Source organism: Equus caballus, chromosome 10 (assembly GCF_041296265.1).
Source record: "Equus caballus isolate H_3958 breed thoroughbred chromosome 10, TB-T2T, whole genome shotgun sequence".
Lineage (NCBI taxonomy): Eukaryota > Metazoa > Chordata > Mammalia > Perissodactyla > Equidae > Equus > Equus caballus.
The window spans coordinates 224,103-249,319 of record NC_091693.1 but is presented as its reverse complement, the minus strand read 5'-3'; the positions used below and the strand labels follow the sequence as shown (position 1 = coordinate 249,319).

General features: G+C 38.2%; 1 long non-coding RNA gene across 1 annotated transcript; it reads right to left on the bottom strand.

Moving 5' to 3' along the window:
• Nucleotides 1–14,198: 14,198 nt before the first annotated feature.
• On the bottom strand, nt 14,199–24,632 carry LOC138915672 (uncharacterized). Its single transcript, XR_011421775.1, has 3 exons — nt 24,446–24,632; nt 23,929–24,041; nt 14,199–17,149 (listed from the first exon to the last, which is right to left on the bottom strand). It is a non-coding gene; the product is annotated as an uncharacterized lncRNA (long non-coding RNA).
• Nucleotides 24,633–25,217: the final 585 nt, after the last annotated feature.

Sequence of the window (25,217 nt, the reverse complement as noted above, 5' to 3'; positions counted from 1 at the left end):
TCCAATCACCATTTTAGTCTTCCCACCATTGAGCATGAGCAGATAGCCAAGGATGACCAGACTTCTAAGGAAACACTCCAGTATTAACGACAGAGGCCAAGAAAAGAAAAAGACAGCTAAGATGAAATAGAGAGTGTGCAAAGAGAAGGAACTTTCAAAAAACTATTATTAACATCATCAGATAAGAGAAGGCAAACACTTAGAGAGCAAAAGAGGTATCTTTGGAAATAGAAAATATGGTAGCAGAAAAAAAGCCCTCAAATGTCAGGAGGGAGGATAAACTTGAGAAGATATCCCGGGAAATAGAACACAATGAGATGGAAAGCAAACAGAAAAGAAAATGAGAAGACTAGTCCAAGAAGTTCAGATAATGGGAATCCTAGAAAGAGAAAAAAGATAATATTATAGGGAAAAAACATAAAGAAAATCTCACAGATCTAAAGGATGCAAGATTCTCATTTGAAAGGGTCCCACCAAGTGCCAAGCACAAGAGATAAAAATAGACTCACATAGTGCACATCATTACAACATTTCAGAACAATGGAGTAAAACAGAAGATGCAGAAATTCTCCAGACGAACTGATGACTCAGCAAGGTAGAGGAGCAAGAGGTCCCTGGTTCTGGTTCCCCTCACCAAGATAGTAACTATCCACAGAGCAGAAGGCCTTTGTGAGAATCTCAGAGCCCAGAGACGAGGCAGAAACACCTGCTTGGAGGACAAATTGAGAAAGTTAATTCAAAGGGTAAGAGGAGTAACTTCACTTTGATGGTGTCCCCTCCCCCAGGCCAGCACAGCAGACACTAAGAGGCCCCTGGGCCTGTGGTGTCCCCAGTGGAGAAAAGAGAGCCCAAGACAAACATCCAGCTCCCCCAGCATTCCAGGGCAATCACTGGGAGGACCACTCTGTCTTGCCTCACAGGGAATACTGGAGGAACTGGCAGGGCTAGATGACCTGGGGTCAGACATATGGAACAAAGAAAGAAAGGAAGGCTCACAGTGACCAGCACATGCAGTGCATGACAGCATCCCTACCTGTGACCTTGTCCAACCAGAGAGCCTAACTGGCAGTTCGGCCTACCCATGGAGCCAAAATGGCAGCCCCATCTGGTCAGGGAACACAGTCAGCAGTTCTGTCCAGCTGGGATCTCCAGCCAGTGGTACAGCTCAGCCACAGAATCTAGCCAGCAACCCTACCCAGCTATGGAGCACAGGCTTCAGCCACACAAAACCAGAAAGAACAGCCAGTGAACCTGCCCAAACATGGCGCCCAGCTGGTAAACCCCCAGGGCAGTTGCAGAGCCCAGCCTGAAGCCCTGACCAACAGAATGGTATAGTCTGTGGCCCCACCTACTCTCAGAGTCCAGCCTGTGATCCCACTCAACTGTATAGCACAGCTTGCAGCCCGCCCATCAGCAGAGCCCAGCCTGTGGCCCTGCCTTAACACAAAGTCCAGCCAGCAACACCACCAGGCCATGGCATACAGCCTATGGTTCCACCTGACCAGAGGCAATTGTGGAGCCTAGCCTGTGCCTGCCCCAGTCAGAGTGTCCAGTCAGCAGCACCACTCACCTGCACCCCGACCTGACCAGAGGTGATTGTGAAACCCAGCCAGTGGACCCACTGAACTGCAGAGCCCAGCCTGTGGCCCTACATGTCTAGAGAGCATAGTCAGCAGCCCCATCGGATCATGGAGCACAGCCTGCAGTCCCATCCAATTCCAGAGTCCAATCAGCAACACTATCAAGCAAGGGAGCCCAGCCAGTGGCCCCACCTGACTGTGGAATCCAGCCAATGACCCCACCTGACCATTAAGTCCAGTTAGTAGCCACACCTAAATGCAGAACCCAGATAATGCACCCTTCCAAGAAGTGAGCTTAGCCAGTGGTGCTAGCAGAACTCAGAGCACAGGCATTGGCCCCATCTACTAAGGGACCCTGGCGGCAAGCCCCAGCCATGGATGGATGCTACCAGTTGGGCCATCCAAACCCCCAGAGCTGACTGGTTAAGGATTTCCCTGCAGAAGCAAACCTGTAAAGACTGGAAGAGGTGACCATTTCCACAACTGTACAGACACCATCACAAAGATACAAGGATCATGAAGAATCTGGGAAACACCAAAGGAAACTATCCAAGCTCCAGTAACTGACCCTAAAGAAATCTGTGAATTGGCTGATAAAGAATACAAAGTAATCCTCTTAAAGAAGTTCAGTGAACTACAAGAATACACAAATAGACAACTAAATGAAATTAAGCAAACACGAACAAAATGAGAAGTTCAACAAAGAAAGAGTAACCGATAAAAGAAACACAACAGGGGCTGGCATGATGGTGTAGTGGTTATGTTTGTGGGCTCCGCTATGGCAGCCTGGGGTTCACCTGGTTCGGATCCCAGGTGCAGACCTAGCACTGCTTATGAAGCCATGCTGTGTCAGGTGTCCCACATATAAAGTGGAGGAAGATGGGCACAGATGTTAGCTCAGGGCCAGTCTTCCTCAGCAAAAAGAAGGAGGATTGGCAGTGGATGTTAGCTCAGGGCTAATCTTCCTCAAAAACAAACAAACAAACAACAACCAGAATTTCTAGAGCTGAAGAATACCATGACTAAACTGAAAAATTAAAAACAGAGCTTCAACAGCAGATACAACAAAGCAAGAAAAAAAGAATCAGTGAACTCAAAGACAAGTCATCTGAAAGTATCCATTCTGGGAGAAAACAGAAAGAAGAATGAAAAGGAGTGAAGAAACGCAACAAGACTTAAGAGATATGATCAAAAGAAACAACATACACATTATAGGAATCTCAGAAAGAGAAGAGACAGAGAAAGGGGAATAAAGACTGTTTAAAGAACTAACAGAGGTTCTGGTTCAAGATGGTGACATAAGAGGATCCTGAACTCACCTTCTCTGATGGACACACTGAATCTACAACCACATATGAAACAACTTTCTCTGGGGAAACAAAAAAAAAAAACCCTAAGAACTGGCTGAGCAGCTACAATGCATCAAGCAAATAAGAAAAGGTCCACATTGAAGTGAGAAGAGAGGCTGGGATGTGATGTCACCGTAAGCCACCCCCCAGCGCAGCAAACCACAGTCAGAGGGAGCTCAGAACCTGGAGCTTCTCCCTGAGGATGCAGGATTTGAACCTCACATCTGGAACACCCAACTTTTAAGGCCGGTACCTGAGAGATCAGCCCCCAAAACATCTAGCTTTGAAAACCAATGGGGCTCACATCTGGAAGGCCCACAGGGCTTTAGTGATCTGAGAAATGGCTCTCAAGGGCTTGTGTGCTTGGACTCAGCCTCCCCAGGGCCCAGCAAGGAAGCAGCCAATCAAGGGGCACCCAGACTTTGTGTAGAAGAGGCTCATGTGCTTGTCTTGGAGCATCAGCCTGAAGAGCAGGCATCTGATTTGACACACATTTAGGGGCCTGCTGGGTTGTTCTGCGGGGATGAAGACTGGTGGGCACCATCTTTGCACTCTCCTTATGCCTTGCTCTAGCTGGTAGGAGCCATCATTTTTTTAAACTCTAGGCATTTTTTTTCTTCTTTTCTTTCCTGGTGGCCACCATCTCTATGCTCTCCTCCTACCTCATACTCCCTGGTGGACACCATCTTTGTCCTCGCCCTCCACCTTGCTCAAGCTGGCAGATGTCATCATTTTTTCTTTTCTCTCTTATTTATTCAAAATTCTTGCTCCATGGATGCCATTTCCACACCCTGCCTCTGCCTCGCTTGAGGCGTTGGATATCAGTTACATGCTCTCTGCCTTGCTCCAGCTGGCAGTCACCATCTTTTTCTTTTTCCTCTCTCTTTTATTTCTCTTTCACCACTGGCACCATCTCCACACTCTCCCCTTGCCTCCCTCCATCAGGTGGGTGCCATCTTCACACTCTCCTTATGCCATGCTCCAAAGAACTAGTATCTCCAGGAGAGAAGTGTCTTTTTTACCCCAGTTTTATGTTTGGTGCTCTGGTTTTTGTGGTTGTCACTCAGGGGATACCTCTAGATATCCTGGCACTGGTGACCAGCAGGGTACACACTTGCAGTCCCATAGGACTGTATATACTTGCATACTTTAAAAACTATTGCCCTGAGGCCTGGTTTCCAATTAGCCTGAATCCAGGTGCCGACTGAGATCCTCCTCTTTGGGACACTGACGTGTTTTGGCACATGTTCAATTTCTGGAAGCCATAAAAAATAAAATGGGATGTTTGAAAAATCACAAAAGCTTGAGAAACAATCAAGAGCTAGGGCAGGGTTGAGAGATAGGTTTCATGTCCTACGCAAGGCCACTCCTTTAAGACTGGGAGAGGTGGATGTTTTATCTATTACATAGAAACCAACAGAGTCAAGCAAAATGAAGAAACAAAAGAATATCTTCCAAATGAAAGAAAGGATAAAACCACAGAAAAAAACTCTTAATGAAATGAAGATAAGTAATTTACCTGTTGAAATGACCAAAGTAATGATTATAAATATGCTCACCAAACTCAAGAGAAGAATGGATGAACACACTGAGAACTTTAACAAAGAGATAAAAAATATAATAAAGGACCAAATAGAAGTCACAGAGCTGAAGAATACAATAAATGAAGTGAAAAATACACTGGAGGGGTTTAACAGCAGACCAGATGAAACAGAAGGAAGGGTCAGTGAATTCCAAGACAGGGAGTGGAACTGACCCAATCAGAGCAACAAAAAGGAAAAAGAATGAAAAAAAGTGAAGCTAGCTTAAGAACTTATGTGACACCATCAAGCAGACTAACATTCACATTAAAGGGTTCCCAGAAGGAGAAGAGAGAGAGAAAGGAGCAGAAAACTTGCCTGAAGAAATAATGGCTGAAAACTTCTCTAATTTAGGGAAGGAAACAGACATCCACATCCAGGAAGCCCACAGAGTCTCAAATAAGATGAACCCAAAGAGACTCACACCAAGACACATAATTAAATTGTCAATAGTTAAAGACAATGAAAGAATCTTAAAAGTTGCAAAAGAAAAAAAGCCATTACATCAAGGAAAACTCATGAGATAATCAGCAGACTTTTCAGCAAAAAATCTACAGGGTAAAAGGGGATGGCATGATATATTCAAAGTTCTGAAAGAAAAAAACTTTGAACCAATAATACTCTACCCAGCAAGTTATCATTGACAAACAGAAATGGCAAGCAATAGGATATATTGGAGCATGTGAGGAAGCCATTTGGTGTAAACCTAATTCAGCCCGACTTTGTTTTTCCAAAAGGACCTGACATGGCCATTGAGCATGCATTGTACATCTGCTTTAAACATTTCCTATGGCAAGAACAAAGGCCCTTAAGATAAGGGTACAACTTCCCCCCACATTGGCATTTCCTTAAGGATAAGCATCTTTCCTTAGGCTAGGAACTGATTGCTGCAATTGCCTTTGACCACCCAGCTCACCTGTGACCACCCAGCTTGAGACAACAGACCTGCCACCCTGCTGTGTCCACCAAGACAGCGACCTACCTGCTGTGTCCATCAATCGCTGTGCCAACAGAGCAGTGTCCCATCTATTGTAAAAGCAACATTTCATTCCTATGTGAAACGTCCTCTTTGGGGGTATATAACGGCTCTATACACCCCACTTCTTTGGTGCCCCTTCTTCATTTGCAAAGAAGGGCCCTGGGCCATAATCCTCACATTTTAGCTCAGAATAAACTCACCCAAATTTTCATTTATAGATTGGTTATGGATTATTTTTGTCAACACCATTCAGTATTGAGGAAAAGATAAAGGATTTTCTGGACAAGCAAAAGCTAAAGACGTTCATCAGCAATAAACTGGCCTTGCAAGAAATATTAAAGGAACTTCCTCAAGCTGAAAAGTAAAAAGTAAAGATAGTAAATGAATCAGTTATAAAGCTAGTATGAAGGGTAAATGACAAAAGAGGTATAAATAACTATAACTACAATAATTAAGGGATACACAAGATAAAGAGACGTAAAATGTGATATCAAGAACATAAAATGTGGGAGGGGAGGCTAGAAATGTCGAGCTTTAGAATTCATTCAAACTTAAGTTGTTATCAACTTAAAATAGACTGCTACAGATACAAGTTGTTATATGCAACCCTCATGGTAACCACAGAGGAAAAACCTATGGTAGATACACAAAAGACAAAGAGAAAGGAATCTAAGCATACTACTACAGAAAGTCATCAAATCACAAAGGAAGAGAGCAAGAAAAGAAGAAAAGAACAGACATGAACTATAAAACAGACAGAAAACAATTAACAAAATGGCAATAAGTACATACCTATCAATAATTACTTTAAATGTAAATGGATTAAATTCTCCAATCAAAAGACATAAAGAGGCTGAAAAGATAAAAATTAAGACCCATCTGTATGCTATCTACAAGAGTCTCACTTCAGATGTAAGGACACACACAGACTAAAGATGAAGGGATGGGAAAAGATGTGCCAATCAAATGGAAACCAAAAGAAAGCTCAAGAAGCTATACTTAGATCAGTCAAAATAGACCTTACAACAAAGAGCGTAATAAGAGACAAGGAAGGGCATTACATAATAATAAAAGAGTCAACTCAACAAAAAGATATAACATTTGTAAATATTTATGTACCCAACATAGGAGCACCTAAATATATAAAGCAAATATTAATGAACTTAAAGGGAGAAATAGACAATAGTGCAATAACAGTTGGGGATTTTGATACCACACTTACATCAATGGATAGATCATCCGAACAGAAAATCAATAGGGAAACATCAGCCTTAAATGACATGTTAGACCAGATTAACTTAACAGATATATACAGAACATTCCATGCAAAAGCAACAGAATACATCTTCTTCTCAGGTGCACATGAAGTCTTCTCCAAGATAGATATGTTAGGCAAAAAAGTCTTAAGAAGTTTAAGAATATTGAAATGATATCAAGCGTTTTTTCCACAGACCACAATGATATGAAACTAGAAATCAATTACAAGAAAAAAAACTGGAGAATTCATAAACACATCGAGATTGAACAACATGCTACTGAACAACAAATGGGTCCAAGAGAAAACAAAAGAGAAATCAAAAAACAGCTTGAGACAAATGAAAATGGAAATAGAATGAACCAAAACTTATGGGTTGCAGCAAAAGCAGTTCTAAGAGGGAAGTACATAGCAAGAAAGAAGCCCAGAAATGAAGGATGGGGCAGGCAGAATTAGAGGAAGGCAATCCAAAGGTACAAACTTCCAATTATAAGATAAATAAGGTTTTAATGTACAACATGATGACTATAGCTAACACTGCTGTATGATATAGAGCAAAGTTGTTAAAAGAGTTAACCCTAGGAGTTCTCATCACAAGGAGAAAACTTTTTTTCCGTTTTTTTTTTTTTATCTCTTTTTGCGTGTGTGTTTGTGAGGAAGATTGACCCTGAGCTAACATCTGTTGCCAATCTTCCTGTTTTTGCTTGAAGGAGATTGCTGCTGAGCTAACATCTGTGCCAATCTTCTTCTACTTTATGTGAGATGCTGCCACAGTGTGGCTTGATGAGCAGTGCCCAGGATCCAAACCCAAGAACCCTGGCCCACTGAAGTGGAATGTGAGAACTGAACCACTACACCACAAGGCCAGCCCCTCTCTTTTCTTTTTATTGCATCTTTTTATTGCATGAGAAGATGGATGCTGGCTGAACTTATTGTGGTGATTATTTAATGATATATGTAAATCAAATCATCATTCTGTACACCTAAACTTATATACAGTGATATATGCCAATTATTTCTTAGTAAAACTGGGGGGGGGGGGAGAAACAAGAAAAATCTAAAAGAAACAGCCCAAATTTACACTTCAAGAAACTAGGAAAAGACTAACTAAGGAAGCCCAGAGTTAGTAGAAGGAAAGAAATACAAAGATCAGAACAGAAATAAATGAAATAGAGACTAAAAAGATCAACGAGACCAAGAGCCGGGCCTTTGAAAAGATAAAAAAATTGACAGGCTTCTAGCTAGACTCACAAAGAAAAAAGAGAGAGGACTCAAATAAATAAAATTATAAATGAAAGAGGGGGCAATACAACTGATAACACAGAAATTCAAAGGATTATAAGAGACTACTATGAACAATTATACTCCAACAAATTGTAGAACCTAGAGGAAATGGATAAATACCCAGAAATATACAACCTCCAAAGACTGAATCATAAAGAAATAGAAAATCTGAACTGACTAATAATAAGTAAGGAGATTGAATAAGTAATAGAAGTTTTCCAACAGAGAAAAGCCTAAGACCAGATAGCTTCATGGGTGAATTCTACAAAACATTTAAAGAATTAATGCCAGTCCTTCTCAAGCTCTTCCAAAAAACTGAAGAGGAGGGAACGCTTCCAAACTCATTTTACAAGGCCAGCATTACCCAGATACCAAATCCACACAAGGACACTACTAGAAAAGAAAATTATAAGTCAATATCCGTGATGGACCGAGATGAAAAGTCTTCAACAAAGTACTAGCAAACTAAGTTCAACACCACATTAAAAGGATCATACACCACAATCAAGCGGGATTTATCCCTGGGATGCAGGGATGGTTCAACATATGCCTGGGCATGGGGAAAAGGATAGTTGTTAGTGTAAGGGTACAAACTTTCGGTTATAAGATGAATAAGTTATGAGGATCCACACTTAGTATGATGACTATAGTTAATAATGCTGTATTGTATACTTGAAATTTGCTAAGAGAATAGATCTGAATTGTTCTCAACACACCAAAACACAAATATACAATAATACACAATATACAAATATACAAATAATACAATTGTGGTAATCATTTAATGATGTTTATGTATATCAAATCATTACATTTGCACCTTAAATGTATATAATTTTACTTGTCAATTTTACCTCAATAAAACTGGAGGTAGAAATAAAATAAAAAATATTTTTTCCAGAAAGTGGTAAAATACAGGGGTCATACAAAGATCAATATTTAGAATATTAATGAACTTCTCCAAAGCCACATTGAAAAAAGGAGACAATGGATAAAATGCCTTCAAAATACTGAGTATAAATTGTTCTCAAACTAGAATCCTATATTTAGCGAAATTACTATTCAAGAATAGAACAGGGCTATTTTAATACATGCAAAGTTTCAAAAAGCTTACTTTGATGGGTCCATTCTCAGGACACACTCTGATAAAATGAAGTAAATCCAAAAAAAGATATAAACACACATAAACAGAAGACGCAATGCAAAAGTGAAGAGGGGAAATCCTCCAGATGTCAGATCCATTACAAGAGAGCACTAGCAATAGAGAGCAACCAATGCAGATCAGAGCAGATCAAAAGCCTCAGGAAGATATTTCTTTAAAAAAAAAAAAAAGGAAATGAGAGGCTGGTGCAGTGGTGTAGTGCTTAAGTTTGCATGCCCCACTTCAGCAGCCTGGTGTTCACGTGTTCAGATCCTAAGTGCAGACCTACACACTACTCATTAAGCCATGCTGTGGCAGCATCCCACATACAGAATAGAGGAAGATGGGCACAGATGTTAGCTCAGGGCCAATCTTCCTCACCAATAAATAAATAAAGGAATTGGTAGACTATCTGTTGCGCTTAAATATAACAAGTAGAGATTACACAACTAGGGCGACCTTAGGGATAATTTGGTGATAACTACACAGAAAGCTAAGAAACTGGGAGGGAAAGGAATAAATCCAGAAAATACAAAAAGTTATGTACAAAAAGAAAAATGAGATGCCAAACAGCTCAGCTGTGAATAGTGCTTAATAGTCCTAGTAATGTAAACATTGAATATTGATGCAACCAAAATTATCTCCATATTGACACAATGAAAGATGACATGCATGCAAATCCATGATGATAGCAAGGGGACAGGTAAAAGAGAGCCAAATCTTCATCTTTGATAGTGAGAATTAAACAGATAACAGAAAATCTGGGAAATAAATATATACGTGTTATTTAGAGATATGGAGTTAAATGTTCAAAGAGTCCATGGAAAGAGTTAACAGAGGTCACCTCCAAGGGACAGCAATAAAAATAGGGGTCTGGGGCTGCTTTTTGTCTTCCTAAAAATTCTTTTAGAACTGTTTGACTTTAAACGTTATGTAGGAACATCTTGGATAAAAATTTAATCTAAATTTTTAAAAGATTAAGGAAATAATTAGACGAACCCAAATTAAGGGATAGTTTACAAAAAAATTAGTTTCAACTCTTCAAGAGCATCAATTAATAAAAATCAAATAAAGGCTGAGGAACTGCCCCAGAGTAAAGTAGACTAAAGAGATTTGGCAACTAAATGTATTAAATGACCTGGGACTAGATTCTGGAATAGGAAAAAAGGTGATTTAAAAGACATAATTGAGATAATTCAATTGTAAATTTTGTGAATCTGATAGCTGTATAAGGATTAGGTAAAAGATAGTTCTCTCAAAAAATACACACTAAATTATTTAGAATGAAAAGTAATGCTATGCTATTTGAATTTAGTCTCCAATGGTGCAGCAAAAATATAGGGTATATGTCAGGCACTATATCGTTTATATTCCATCCATTGTCTTATTAAATACTTATAGTAACTGAATCAAAGAAGTTGTACAGCCACTTCTATTTCATGGTTAAAGCAAACGAATCCCAGAGAGGCTCATATATCCAGTAAGTGGCAGAGCCAAGAATTGAATGCAAGTCTGTTCGTTTTCCCACTTTCTCATTTTCTCCATTGTTCATTTTCTTTCTTTAATAGACTTTTAGTTTGAGAACAATTTTAGATTTACAGAAAAACTTGAGAAGATATTGCAGAGAATTTCCATGTACTCTTCACCCATTTTTCTTTATTATTAACATCTTACATCACCATGGTACACATATTACAATCAATGAACCGAGACCTTAAGTAAAGTCCATACTTTATTCACATTCCCTTAGTTTTTACCTAAGGCGCCTTTTCTGGTGCGTGACACGATCCAGGTACCGTATTGCGTTTCGTCATCATGTCTCTTAGTCATCTCTTCACTGCACAGCTTTCAAGGTCTTCCTTGTTTTTGATGACCCTGGCATTTCTGAGGGCTGCTGATGAGACATTTTGTAGGATACCCCTCTGTCTTCTGATGTTCTTCTCATAAATAAACTGGGGTTATGGGGTTGGGGAGGAAGGCCACAGAGATAAAGTGCCATTTTATAAAATTATGTCAAAGTTAGATACTGTCAGCGTGGTTTATCTGTTGATGCTGACTTTAATCACCTGGTTGAGGTAATGTTTGCCAGGTTATACACTATATAGTTATTCTTTTCTCCTTTCCTTTTCATACTGTACTATTTCGAAGGAATCTACTATTTGCAATCCATGTTAAGCAATGAGGAGTTATGCTCCCTTACCTTGAGAGTGGAATATCTACATAAACTGTTTGGAATTCTTCACTCTCTTCTTCCATATTTACTTATTCAATCACTCACTCATGTCATTGTAGACTGGTGGATATTTATTTTATATTTTTGGTTATAATCCAATATGATTTTGTTGCTTATGTTGTCCAGTTTTGACCATTGGGAGTTTCACCTACTCAACCCTTCTTTCTCCTTCCAAACACCTGGCAATTTTTTTTACTGTTTCTATAGCTTTGTGCTTTTTACAGAATGTCATATAATCGGAACCATACAATATGTAGTCGTATCAGACTGGCTTCTTTCACCTAGAAATATGCAATTGAGGTTCACCCATGTCTTTTCGTGTTTTGATAGTTAATTTATTTTTGTCACTGAAAAATACTCCACTGTATAGATGTATCATAGTTTGTCTATCCATCTCCTATTGAAGAATAGCTTGGTAGTTTCCAGTTTGGGTGCTCATGAATAAAGCTGCTATAAACACTCATATGTGAGTTTTTGTATGGACATAACTTTTTAACTCATTTGGATAAATACCTATTAGCATGCTTCCTGGATTGCATGGTAAAACTGTTTATTATTGTAAGAAACTATCTTACTGTCTTGCATAGCGGCTGTACCATTTTGCATTCCCACCAGCAATGAATGAAGTTCCTGTTACTCTGCATCTCAGCCAGCATTTAGTATTGTCAGTTTTTTGGATATTAGCCATTCTAATAGGTGTTACTCATATCTCATTGTTGTTTTAATTTGCAATCCCCTAACAACAAATTGTGTTCAGTATATTTTATGTTATTATTTGCAAGTATGCATTTACATATGCAAATTTAAAAATTACTTAGGAGCTTTGGGGAACCCAGGAAGCAATCCTCTTTTATGAGATGTCTTTTTCCCATTTTTTAATTGGCTTGTCTATTATAGTTGAGTTTTAAGATTTCTTTGTATATTTTGGGTAAAAGTCCTTTATCAATAGGTTTCCTCTCTATAATGATACTACTTCTCTTCCAAAAATTGAGAGAAAACAAGTAACAGGTTCCAGTCCAGGCAGCCATAGAATTAGAGTCAACACAAGACTGAGAAGTTAAAAAGCAATTATCAGGATGACATCAGAAAAAGTGATGGATTAGGCACCTCCAGAAAGCCTGTCTCTCCAGAAAAGCAGTGAATAAACTGGTAAAACCTGTGAGAATGAACTTTATCAGAACATTGAAAACAAATCATAATTTTATAGCAAACAGGTAAACACTTAAGGAAAAAACACCTGAATCCCAGTAAGAGAGCTTTGTGCCATTGTAACTCAACCCAGCCCATTCACTGCTCCCTGGTTGGTGGAAGCCTTGGAGACAATAGCCTGCATTCTCAACGTAGATTCCCAGATTCCTAGCAGCAGAGGGAGAAGAATGGACTTCAGTTTCAAAGAATTGTGGTTGTTTCTTGTGACTTGCTTGGTGGTTCCCAGAAAGACCAAATCAAAGAGTTTGCTTTTATTTAATCTACTTCAGACTCTCACAGAGATGAGACAGCTACCCAGGGGCATTTATCAAAAATATTTGAAGGCAAATGTATTAGCTTCCACTGCCAGGGACAAGGGATAACAGTTGAGGAAAACAATAGACAAATCAAAAAGCTTAGAAGGAAAGCCTGGAGCATGAGACACTTTGGAAAATAAGGGCTTTGAAAAGCACTCACTTACTCCTGGGAATTGAGGAGGCCATACACATGCCATGGGCTGGCATATTCTCAGAAAAAATTTGAGAAAGACCTAAGTTCTCCCCTCTGGATGACTTTCAGGCTCTGGAAGGAAGTGAAGGCTATAGTCGAGGTGTAAATGGCCAGGCTCACTGTTAACAGCATCAGCATAACACAAACAGAGCTGTAATAAATGACAAGGGATTTATTTCACCCCGTTTCTAGGGTTTAAGGACATCTCCGTTGAATTGGTAGCTGCCTTCAGTTGCTACACATGACAAAGAATACAGACTTTACAAAATTAGGTCCAAAATTAACTAAACAAACAACAACTACAACAGGGAGCAAAAGCAAACCCTGGGGAGGGGAGATAACCTCATTTTCAGACTTGCCACTTTATAGTATCCACAAGGTCCAGTTTGCAACAAAGTAAGTTATGAGGCATGCAAAGAAACAAGAGATGATTGCCCACACCATGGAAAAAATCAAATTGACAGAAATTATCACTGATGAAGCTAAACTGTTGCTTTTATTACACTAAGACTTCAAATCAACATTTTTAAATATGTTCAAACTGTTAAAGAAAATCAAGTACAAAAAACTAAAGGAAACCATGAGAATTATGTCTCACCAAATAGAGAATATTAAAAAAAAGAAAGTAACTATACAAATGAACCACATCAACAGTCTGGGGTTGAAAATTACAATAATGGAAATGCAAACTTTACTAGATGTGTTCAACAGAATATTCGAGTAGGCATAAGAAAGAACCAGATAGGTCAATTGAAATTACCCAATTTGAGGCACACAATGAAAAAAATGAACAGAGCCCAAGAGAGCTGAAGTCCAACATCAAGCATACCAACTTATGCATAGTGGAAGTTACACAAAGAGAGGAGAGAGAAAAATGGCAGAGATAATATTTGAAGAGATAATTTCTAAGCTTTTTGATTTGTCTATTGTTTTCCTCAACTGTTATCCCTTGTCCCTGGTAGTGGAAGCTAATACATTTGCCTTCAAATATTTTTGATAAATGCCCCTGGGTAGCTGTCTCATCTCTGGGAGAGTCTGAAGTAGATTAAATAAAAGCAAACTCTTTGATTTGGTCTTTCTGGGAACCACCAAGCAAAATTTTCCCAAATTTGATGAAAAACATTAACTCTCATTTCCAAGAAGCTCAATGAATCCCAGGTAAGACTAACTCAAAGAGATCCACAGCAAAATCTTAAAACTCAAAGACGAAGGGAGAACTGTGAAAGCAGCAGAAGAGATGTGACGTCCACACAAGTGATTCTCAATAAGACTGACTGCCGCTTTCTCATCAGAAACCATAAAGGCCAGAAGGCAGTAGGATGACACATTCAAAGTGCTGAAAGAAAGACTGTCAGCCAAAAATTCTATATCTGGCAAAACTATCATTCAAAAACAAAGAAGAAATTAAGACTTTCCAGTAAACAAAAACAGAGAGTTTGTATGTAGCAGATCTATCCTATAAAAAATGCTAAAAGGAGTCTTCAGGATGAAAAAAAGGACATTAGACAATAACTGAATACGCTGAAATATACATGAAGAAATAAAGAACACTAATAAAGGCAATTATACAGATAATTATAAAAGTCAATATGAATTTTTGTTTTATTTGTAACTTATTTTTTCTATATAATTTAAAAGACAACTAGATAAAACAGTAATTATAAATCCATGTTCATGGGCACATAATGTACAAATGCATAAAGATGAAATTTGTGACAACATAAAGAGGGGAATGAAGCTATATAGCAAAATTTTACATATTATTGAAACTAAGTTGGTATTAATTAGAAGAAGAGTGTTATAAATTAATTGTTACAAATGTTACCTGCAATTCCCAGGGTAACCACTAAGAAAATAATTTAAGAGAAGAGAATCAAAATGGTACACTAAAAATTATCTAACAGAAAAGGCATTAATAGAAGAAATGATGGCCCCCCCCAAAAAAAAGATATGAAACATACAGAAAATAAATAGCAAAATAGAAGCAAGTCTTTCTTATAAGTAATTACATTACATGTAAATAGATTAAATCCTCCAGTTAAAAGGCAGACATTGGCAGGATGAATAAACAAAAATGATCCAATTAGATGCTATCTACAAGAAACTCACTTTAGATCCAAAGACACAAGTAACTTGAAAGTGAAAGGATCCAAAAGATATTTCACAAAAACAGTAAACTAAGAAAGCTTGAGTGTCTATATTAATATCAGAAGACAAAAACTTTGTTACAAGAGAAAAAGAATGACATTATATAATGATAAAAGGGTCAACCATCAGGAAGAAACAATTATGAACATATATGCACCTAACAACAGAGCCCCACATACATGAAGCAGAAAGTGGCAGAATTGAAAGGGGAAATACACAGTTCAACAATAACAATTGAAGATATCAGTTCCCCATTACTTTTAATAATTGACAGAACAATACACAGAAGATCACTAGCATATAGACAACTTGAACAATATATATGCCAACTACATCCAACAGACACTCCATGCAAAAATAGAAGAACACACATTTTTCTCAAGTGCACATGGAATATTCTCCAGGATAGACCATATGTTAGCCTATTTAAAAAGTCTGAAATTTAAAATGATTGAAATCAAACAAAGTATCTTCTCTAACTACAATGGAATAATATTAGAAATAAATAACAGAAGGAAATCTGGAAAATTCACAAATATGTGGAAATTAAACAACATTCTCTTAAACAACAAAGTCGGAAAAACTCACAAGGGAAATTGGAAAATACTTTCAGTCAAATGACAATTAAAATACAACATACCAAAATTTAGGGGATGCAGCAATAGCAGTGCTCAGGGGAACATTTATAACTATAAAAGCCTACATTTAAAGACAAAAGAATCTCAAATAAATAAGCAAACATTCTACCTTAAAGAACTAGAAAAAGAAGATAAAACTAAACTCAAAGCAAATAGAAGAAGGAAATAATAAGGATTATAATGGAGATAAGTGAAAATAGAGAATTAAAAAACAATAGAGAGAAGCAACGAAACCAAAAGTTGATTCACAAAGAACAGTAAAATTAATATACCTTTAGCTAGACTGACAAAGAATAAAAGAGAGAAAACTCAAATTGCTAAAATCGAGTGAAAATGAGGACATTACAACTGACTGACTCTACAGAAATGAAAAGGATTAAAATAGAATTTGATGAACAACTGTAGGCAACAGACAGAAAGGGCAAGTTTCCAGTAATATACAAACTATCCAAATGTACTCAAATAGAAATACAAAATCTAAAGAGACCTATAGAAATAAAGAGATTAAATTAGTAATCAGGAAAACTTTCCACAAAGCCCTGTTTCAGATAGCTGCACTGCTGAATTCTACCAAACACTTAAAGAAATATTAATACAAATTCTTCACAAACCCTCCCAAAAAATAGTAGAGTGGGAAACATTTCCCAACTCATTCTATGAAGCCAGTATTACCCTGAAATCAAAGACAGACAAAGAAATCACAAGAAAATAAAACTACAGAGCAATATGCATTATAAATATAGAAACAAAAATCCCCCCAAAATACTAGCAAACCAAACCCAGCAGCATATTAAAAGGTTAGACACAATGAGCAAGTGAGATTTATCCCAGGAAAGCAAAGGTAGTTGAAAATATGAAAATCTCAATATAATACATTGTATTAATAGGGTGAAAGAACAAAACCACATGATCATTACAACTGATGCATGTCTTCATCTGCTCGGGCTGCCATAACTGAGTACCACAGACTGGGGGGCTTAAACAGCAGAAATTTACTTCCTCACAGTTCTGGAGGCTGGAAGCTCAAGATCAAGGTACCAGTGGAGTTGGGTTCCTCTGAGACCTTTTTCCTGCCTGGTAGATGGTCACCTTCTCACTGTGTCTTCAGATGGCCTTATACCTCTGTGTGCACACTTTTCATGTTGCTTCCTCTTCTTATAAACACGTCAGCACTACTGGATCAGGGCCCCATCCTGAAGACCTCAGTTAAGTTCAATCACCTCCTAAAGGCTTTCTCCAAATACTGTCACATCATGGGTTAGGGCTGCAACATAGGAATTTGGTGGGGACATATTTTAGTCCATAACAGTGCAGACAAATATTTGACAAAATCCAATACTATTCATGATAAAAATATTCAAACTAGAAACAAAAGTGAACTTCTTCAATCCTAAAAAATGTATCTATGCAAAACCCACAATTAACATCATACTTAACGGTGAAAGACTTAAAGATGTCTCCCTTAAGATCAGGAATAAGAACAGGATGTCTGCTCTCATCACTTCTATTCAACATTGTACTGGAAGTTCTAGCCAAGGCAAGCAGGAAAGAAAAAGAAAGGAAAGGTAGCCAAATTGGAAAGAATGAAGTAAACTCTCTCTATCCACAGATTACATGATCTTATATATAGAAAATCCTAAAGAAACCACACAAAAAAATATTAAAGTTAATAAACAAGTTCGTCCATCCATAACAATGCATAAAAGTGGCAAAATACAAAGTCAATATACAAAATTCAGTTGCATTTCCATACACTAGCAATGAATAATCCAAAATTGGAATTAAAAAACAATTCTATTTACAATAGCATCTGAAAGAGTAAAATCTAGGGATAAATTTGACCAAGGAGGTGCAAAACTTGTACAATGAAAAATACAAGACATCATTGAATGAATTAGGATGAATCTTAAACAAAGGAAATCCATGGATTGGAAGACCTAATATTAAGATGGCAATATTACCCAAGGCCATCTACAGATTCAACAACATCTGTATCAAAATTTCAGCTACCTTGTTGCAAAAACGGACAAGCTGATCCTAAAACTCATATGGAATTGCCAGTGATCCTGAATAGCCAAAATAATGTTAGAAAAGGAAGAGCAAAGTTGGAGGACTCACATTCCCAATTTCAGAACTGACTACAAAGCTACTGTAATCAAAAAGTGTGGTACTGGCCTAAGGATAGACGTGTGGGTCAATAGGACAGAATTGACAGTCCAGAAACAAACCCTTATATCCCCGGCCAAGTGATTTTCAAAACACTGCCAAAGCCATTCAATGGGGAAAGAATAGTCTATTCAACAAATAGTGCTGGCACAACAGGATATCCACATGCAAAAGAATGAAGTCGTATCCCTACCACATACCACACACAAAAATTACCTCAAAACAAATCAAAGACCTAAATGTAGGAGCTAAAGCTATAAAACTTAGAATAAAACATTGCAGTAAATCTTCATGACTTTGGATTGGTTAATGGATTCTTAGATATGATACCAAAAGTAAAAGCAACAAAAGAAAAATAGATAAATTAGACTTCATCAAAATTTAAAACTTTGGTTCATCAAAGGACAACATCAAGATAGGGAAAAGAGTACCTACAGAATTGAATAAAATATTTACAAATCATTTATTTGACAAGTTATTAATATCCAAAGTAGATAAAGAACTCTTACAATTCAACAACTAAGAGGAAAACAACCTTACTTTTTCAATGGGCAATGAGAGTGATGTCAGCATCACAGAAGAGTGAGTTGTTCCCTTTGTTTCTCTCCTCTAAGTTACAACCAATCAGACATCCATTGACCAACAGAAGGTTCCCTACATAGCACAACAGGACACCTAAGAGATCCACGCTTCTATACATCTGAAAGTAAATGGATTGGACCTGCAGGAGGCAGTGGAACTAGAGGAGGAGCTCCCCTCCCTGTCCTCCAACAGCAGAGATCCAGGGTGAAGAGACTTATACTGGTGAACATGCCTGCAAGTGGCCACAGTGGGGGCAGAAAACAAAAAGAGAAAAAGCAGGCAAGGCTTTCTCCCTGCCCATCTCCTAGCAGATCCTGACCCCACTCCTGCAAACAGTTGTGGCGGGGGTGGAGAAAATGGATGCAGCTTGCTCTCTGCCCACATCTCAGTAGATTCAGCCCATGCAACTGTGAGCAGCTGTGGTGGGGGCAGAGAAAGTGGGCATGGCTTGCTCTTGCCCATCTTCCAGTGGATCCAGAAAACATGTCCCCTCAGCCTCCCATAGCAGCGGCCAGGTCTTCCATATGTTGTTCCTCTGAGAATAGGAACAGGACAAGGATTGCCACTCTCACCACTTTTAATCAATATGGTGCTGGAATTTTTAGCTGGAGCGATTAGGCAAGAAAAAGCAATAAAAGGGATTCAAATTGGAAAGGAAGAAGTAAAACTGTTGCTATTTGCAGATGACATGATTCTATACATAGAAAACCCTAAAGAATCCACAAAAATCTGTTAGAAATAATCAATGACTACAGTACATTTGAAGAGTACAAAATAAACATACAAAAATCAGTTGCATTTCTATACACTAACAACAAACTAGCAGAAAGAGAAATCAAGAATACAATCCCATTTACAACTGTAACAAACAAAAAAAACCGAAATACCTAGGAATAAATTTAACCAAGGAGGTGAAAGACCTATACACTGAAAACTATAAGACATTATTGAAAGAAATTGAAGAAGACATAAGGAAATTGAAAGACATTCCATGCTCATGGATTAGAATAAACGTAGTTAAAATGCTCATATTATCTAAAGCAATCTACAGATTCGATGCAATCCCAATCAGAATCCCAATGACATTCTACACAGAAATAGAACAAAGAATCCTGAAATATACATGGAACAACAAAAGACTCTGAATATACAAAACAATCCTGAGGAAAAATGAACAAATGTGGAGGTCACACTCCCTGAATTCAAAATATACTACAAAGTTATAGTCATCAAAACAGTATGGTACTGGCACAAAAACAGACACACAGATCAATGGAACATAATCAAGAGTCCAGAAATAATTCCACACATCTGTGGACAGGTAGTCTTCCAGAAGGGAGACAAGGAACATACAATGAAGAAAGGAAAGTCTCTTCAATAAATGGTGTTGGGAAAACTGGAGAGCCACATGCAAAAAAATGAAAGTAGGCTGTTATCTTACACCATACACAAAAATTAACTCAAAATGGATTAAAGACTTGAATGTAAGACCTGAAACCATAAAACTCCTAGATGAAAATATAGGCAATGCACTCTTTGACATTGGTCTTAGCAGCAACTTTCTGAATACCATATCTACTCAGGCAAGGGAACCAAGAGGAAAAATAAATAAATGAGACTACATCAGACTAGAAAGCTTCTGCAAGGCAAAGAAAACCATCAACAAAATGAAAAAACAATCCACCAACTCTGAGAATATATTTGCAAATCATATATCTGACAAAGGGGGTTGATTTCCAAAATATATAAAGAACCCGTGCAACTCAACAACAAAACAGTGAACAACCTGATCAAAAAAATGGGCAGAGGATATGAACAGACAGTTTTCCAAAGAACATATACAGAGGGCCAAAAGGCACATGAAAAGATGTTCAACATCACTAATTGCTAGGGAAATGCAAATCGAAACTACAATGAGATATCTCACACCCATCAGAATGGCTATAATTAACAAGACAAGAAAAGACAAGTGCTGGAAACGACATGGAGAAAAGGCAACCCTTGTACACTGCTGGTGGGAATGTAAACTGGTGCAGGGGCTATGGAAAACAGTATGGAATTTTCTCAAAAATACGTATGATTCATCTACTCACTACTGGGGGTATTTATCCAAAGAACATGAAATCAATAATCCAAAAAGATATATGCACCACTATGTTCATTGCAGCATTATTCACAATAGCCAAGATGTGGAAGCAACTCAAGTGCCCATCAATGGATGCATGGATAAAGAAGATGTGGAGTATATATATATGATGGAATCCTATGCAGCCATAAAAAGGGACAACATCATGCCATTCGCAACAACATGGATGAACCTTGAGGGTATTATGCTAAGTGAAATGTCAGCCAGAGAAAGACAAATACTGTATGATTTCATTCATATGTGGAAGATAAACAAGCGAACACATAGATAAGGAGAACAGAATAGCAGTTACCAGAGGACAAGGGAGTAGAGGGAGGGTGAAAAGGGGTAAAGGGACAAATATACATGGTGATGGATAAAAACTGGACTCTCGGTGATGCAACAGGGCAATCTATGCAGAAACTGAAATACAATAATGTACACCTGAAATATACACAATGTCATAAGAGAATATGACCTCAATAAAATAATTTTTTTAAATAATAAATAAATTAAATGGGCAATGAACTTAAATATACATTTCTGTAAAAAAGATGTACAAACGGCTGATAAACACCTGAAAAAATACCTAATTTAACGTCGTTAGTCGTTAAGGAATTGCAAATCAAAACCACAATGAGCTACTACTTCACATCCAGTAGGATAACTCTAATCCAAAAAAAAAAAGCAGAAAATAATAATTGTTGGTGCGAATGTGGAGAAACGAGAATCCTCATACACTGATAAGGGCAATGTAGAATGGTGCAGCTACTGTGGGAAACGGTTTGTCAATTTCTCACAAAGTTGAATTTAGAGTTACCACTGGGCTCAACAATTTCACTCTTAGACATATAAAAGAACTGAAAGTGTATGTTTACACAATAACTTGTACACCAAGTTTATGTTAACATTATTCATATTATAAGGAAGAAGCGGAAGCAACCCAAATGACCACTGATTGATGAATGGATAAACAAAATGTGGTATACTTATACAATGGAATATTATTCAGCCATAACACGGAATTAAATTTTGATGCATATTACATCATGAAGGAACCTTGAAAACATTATACTAGGTGAAAGAAGCCAGATATAAAAAGCCACATATTTATGATTCCATATATTTGAAAGACCTAGAATGGGCAAATTCACAGAAACAGAATGAAGAGCAGTGTTCGCCAGGGCACGAGGGAGAGAGAAATGAGGAGGGACTGCTTAATGGGTCTGTGGTTTCTTATTGGAGTGATGAAAATATTGTAGAGTTAGATAGTGGGGATGGGATCACAACATTGTGAGTGTTTTAAAAGGCATTGAACTTTACACTTAAAAATCGTTAAAATGGTGAATGGTTAAAATGGTTATGTGAATTTTAACTATTTTTTTAAACAAGCAATAGTCATACAAGACATTCTCCCTTCCCACACACGTTCACATCTCTTTAATTCTGACACTTACTTTCATGGGACATGACCGTGGGGGAAGAGACTAAGTCTTACGCATTGTGATACATCTCCTTTCCCATCAAGAACTAAATTTCTTTCTTATTACTTGCTAAGAAATCCAGAAGAAGGCATAAACTTGACAGGAAATCACATCTCAGCCTCTTGTCAATATTTAAACAATTTCCTTGCTAATGAAACTAGAGGTCAAGTGTCCACAGGGTCAACAGCAGCCAAAATGAGTGTCTGTGCCTCACTCCCCTACCCTTTCTCATAAATATTTCTTGACTTTTTTGTTGTTTGAATAAATGACTACAAGGCAAATGCTCCTGAAAGGTTGCTGATCAAAGTGCGCTTTATTTGTTACAGACATAATTAAGTAATGCTTCGACGCATCCTTTCTTTGGGGAGATGGAGCACAAAAGATACTAGAATCTCAAACGACTTAGTCAGAAAGGCATCCAGTTACTAATACTTTTTAATTATCACGGCTAGCTGCTCTGCAGTCACATCTGCAAGGTTTAGCTGTATTTACAGAAATTAAACCGCAAATCAAGTTGTGAAACTCTCCCCTCTTATGAGTTGTCCAAAGACTATTAAACAAAATAGAATTTAAAAACAGCATGGAGTTATAAATAGCCTGCTGTTTGGTATAGCTTGTCAATCTGTTACCACTTACGCATATTCTCTAACAGCTCTCTAATTAGCACTCACTTTTGATACTACTGCTCCTAAAATGTTTACGTTGGAAGTTACAAATTACTGTCTAATTATACTGGCTACTTTGTTTTGCATAAAGTTTAAAAAAAATCCCATTCGTGCTATAAAAAAACATGTGCTGTCATCACTTTTTGTATAGAATGACTAATAAAGTTTGCCAGTTTTACGCTGGATATCAGCAATGAGCAACTTTAATTAAATTTGGCAGTGTAAGAATTCAAGACTTTACTTCCTTTAGGAGTGAACCCCTTGCAAGCATGAAACGTTTGCATAAATGAAGTCAAAAGATATAATGCCAGTAGAGTGGCAAACTCAGCATTTGACTCGCAAATTCCAGGAAAAACTTTTCTTTCGAAAGTTTCCAGCTTCCCAAAGGTTGCTGTGCTCAAGGAACTTGAAACATTTGTGCTTCTACAAACCCAGTCTGGGAGAATCTTGGAAATCAGTGCTGCGAGGGGTCAAAGCAAGAGAAAAACTACTGTTTTGGCAGAAAAATATCAGGGCGATGATCTTAATAAAACTGAACTTTGCCAGATCCATTTAAGTTCTTCACATTCCGTGAAGTCTCCCTGCTGTGAAACGGGCCAAATCATTCATCAAAACCAATCATCCTGAGGGCTGGCCCCGTGGCAGAGTGGTTAAGTTCGCGCGCTCCACTGCAGGCGGCCCAGTGTTTCGTTGGTTCGAATCCTGGGCGCGGACATGGCACTGCTCATCAAACCACGCTGAGGCAGCATCCCGCATGCCACAACTAGAAGGACCCACAACGAAGAATATACAACTATGTACAGGGGGCTTTCGGGAGAAAAAGGAAAATAAATAAAATCTTTAAAAAAAAAAAAAAAAATCATCCTGTCACTGGGAACTCTTTATCCAGAGTCTCCTGGTGGTTACACTGATGTAAATTGTATCATTTGTTCAAAATATTCCTGCTTCTACTACCAGGGAGAGGGGATTACAGAAGGACTGTAATCTCACTCCACTGACACCAGGGGGCGTTGTGACTTACTTTGACCAATGATGTGCGAGTGATTGCTTCTGAACTTGAGGGCCATCATGTTGTCCATCACAGCTCATGAAGCCAGCATGTATCAGATAAAGGCTGCTCCTTCTGCCTTGGTCCTGGAATGGAGATAATGTGGATGAGCCACAGCCAACCCACGATGGGCATGAACTTACAATGAACTGAACTTGTAGCGGCCATTTGGTACTGCAGCATCACTCAGCCTATGCTGATTGCTACATACACTTAACTGCCATGTACTATTTCAATATTTAGTAAATATCCAATAAATATTGAAAAAAATGAATGAACTAATGGATGGAGGGAATAAAAACTGCAAAAATTGTTATTATTATTATTATTAAGATTAAATCTGAATATTCAAATGCAAGTTGTCTGTGTTAAGAGGAAATTGTGTTACACTGTATTGAGACCAGCTGTATTTTCTAGGCACAAGGCCCACACATCTCCATTTTACCCAAAAAGTCAGACGTGATCAACACACCACATGTTCTCTGATTACCAGGAAGTGTAGACCATGTGAGAGGCCAGCTTTCCTTCAGAACCTGATCAGCAGGGGCAGGCCTTCCCCATCACCGCGTTCCTGCCCATCAACGTATCTCTAACACAACAGCACTGGTCCATCCCTTCAGTGTGTTTCACAAGCTCTTTTATGATGGAGACAGGGTCAAGTGGCAGCTCCAACGCATCTGCACAAGAGACATTTGGATTTGGAAAATAATCAGGGCATGACACAGGGTGAGCTGCCTTCCATATAAGCAATCTCCTGGCTAAGCCTCAACACACAGGATTTTGGATTGGCTTGTACGCTAATTATCAGCTGTTCTTGTCGGTATATAAATGATCAACACTCCCTATAAAGTCCCAGATTGAACTGCCCATAGTGATCCCCATTACGTGTCATACACTGTGGAAATTATTCTTCCTGGTCTGTAAGTGCTGGCCACCATAGCTTTCTGGTAGAGTTCTACTGGAAGATTATCTTCAGAACTGATACTGTTTCACATACTCCAAGTCCTCCACACAGCCATAATGAAGACCCACTTCTTGTGAAACCAAAAGCCCTGAGCAAAGCGAAGCATTTGTGGAAGTGCTTTTCTGGTGGGAACAGTGTCACTTGGCACTCCCTGCTGCACTGGGCCTGGAACATTGTAAAAATGGAATTCCTTCTCGCTGGTGGCAGAACGGACTGAGACTGCTGCTCCCTGCCATTCCCCCCAAACAGCTTTCAATATTTCACAAGCTGAGTTTGAGACGCCCATAAAATATTTGAA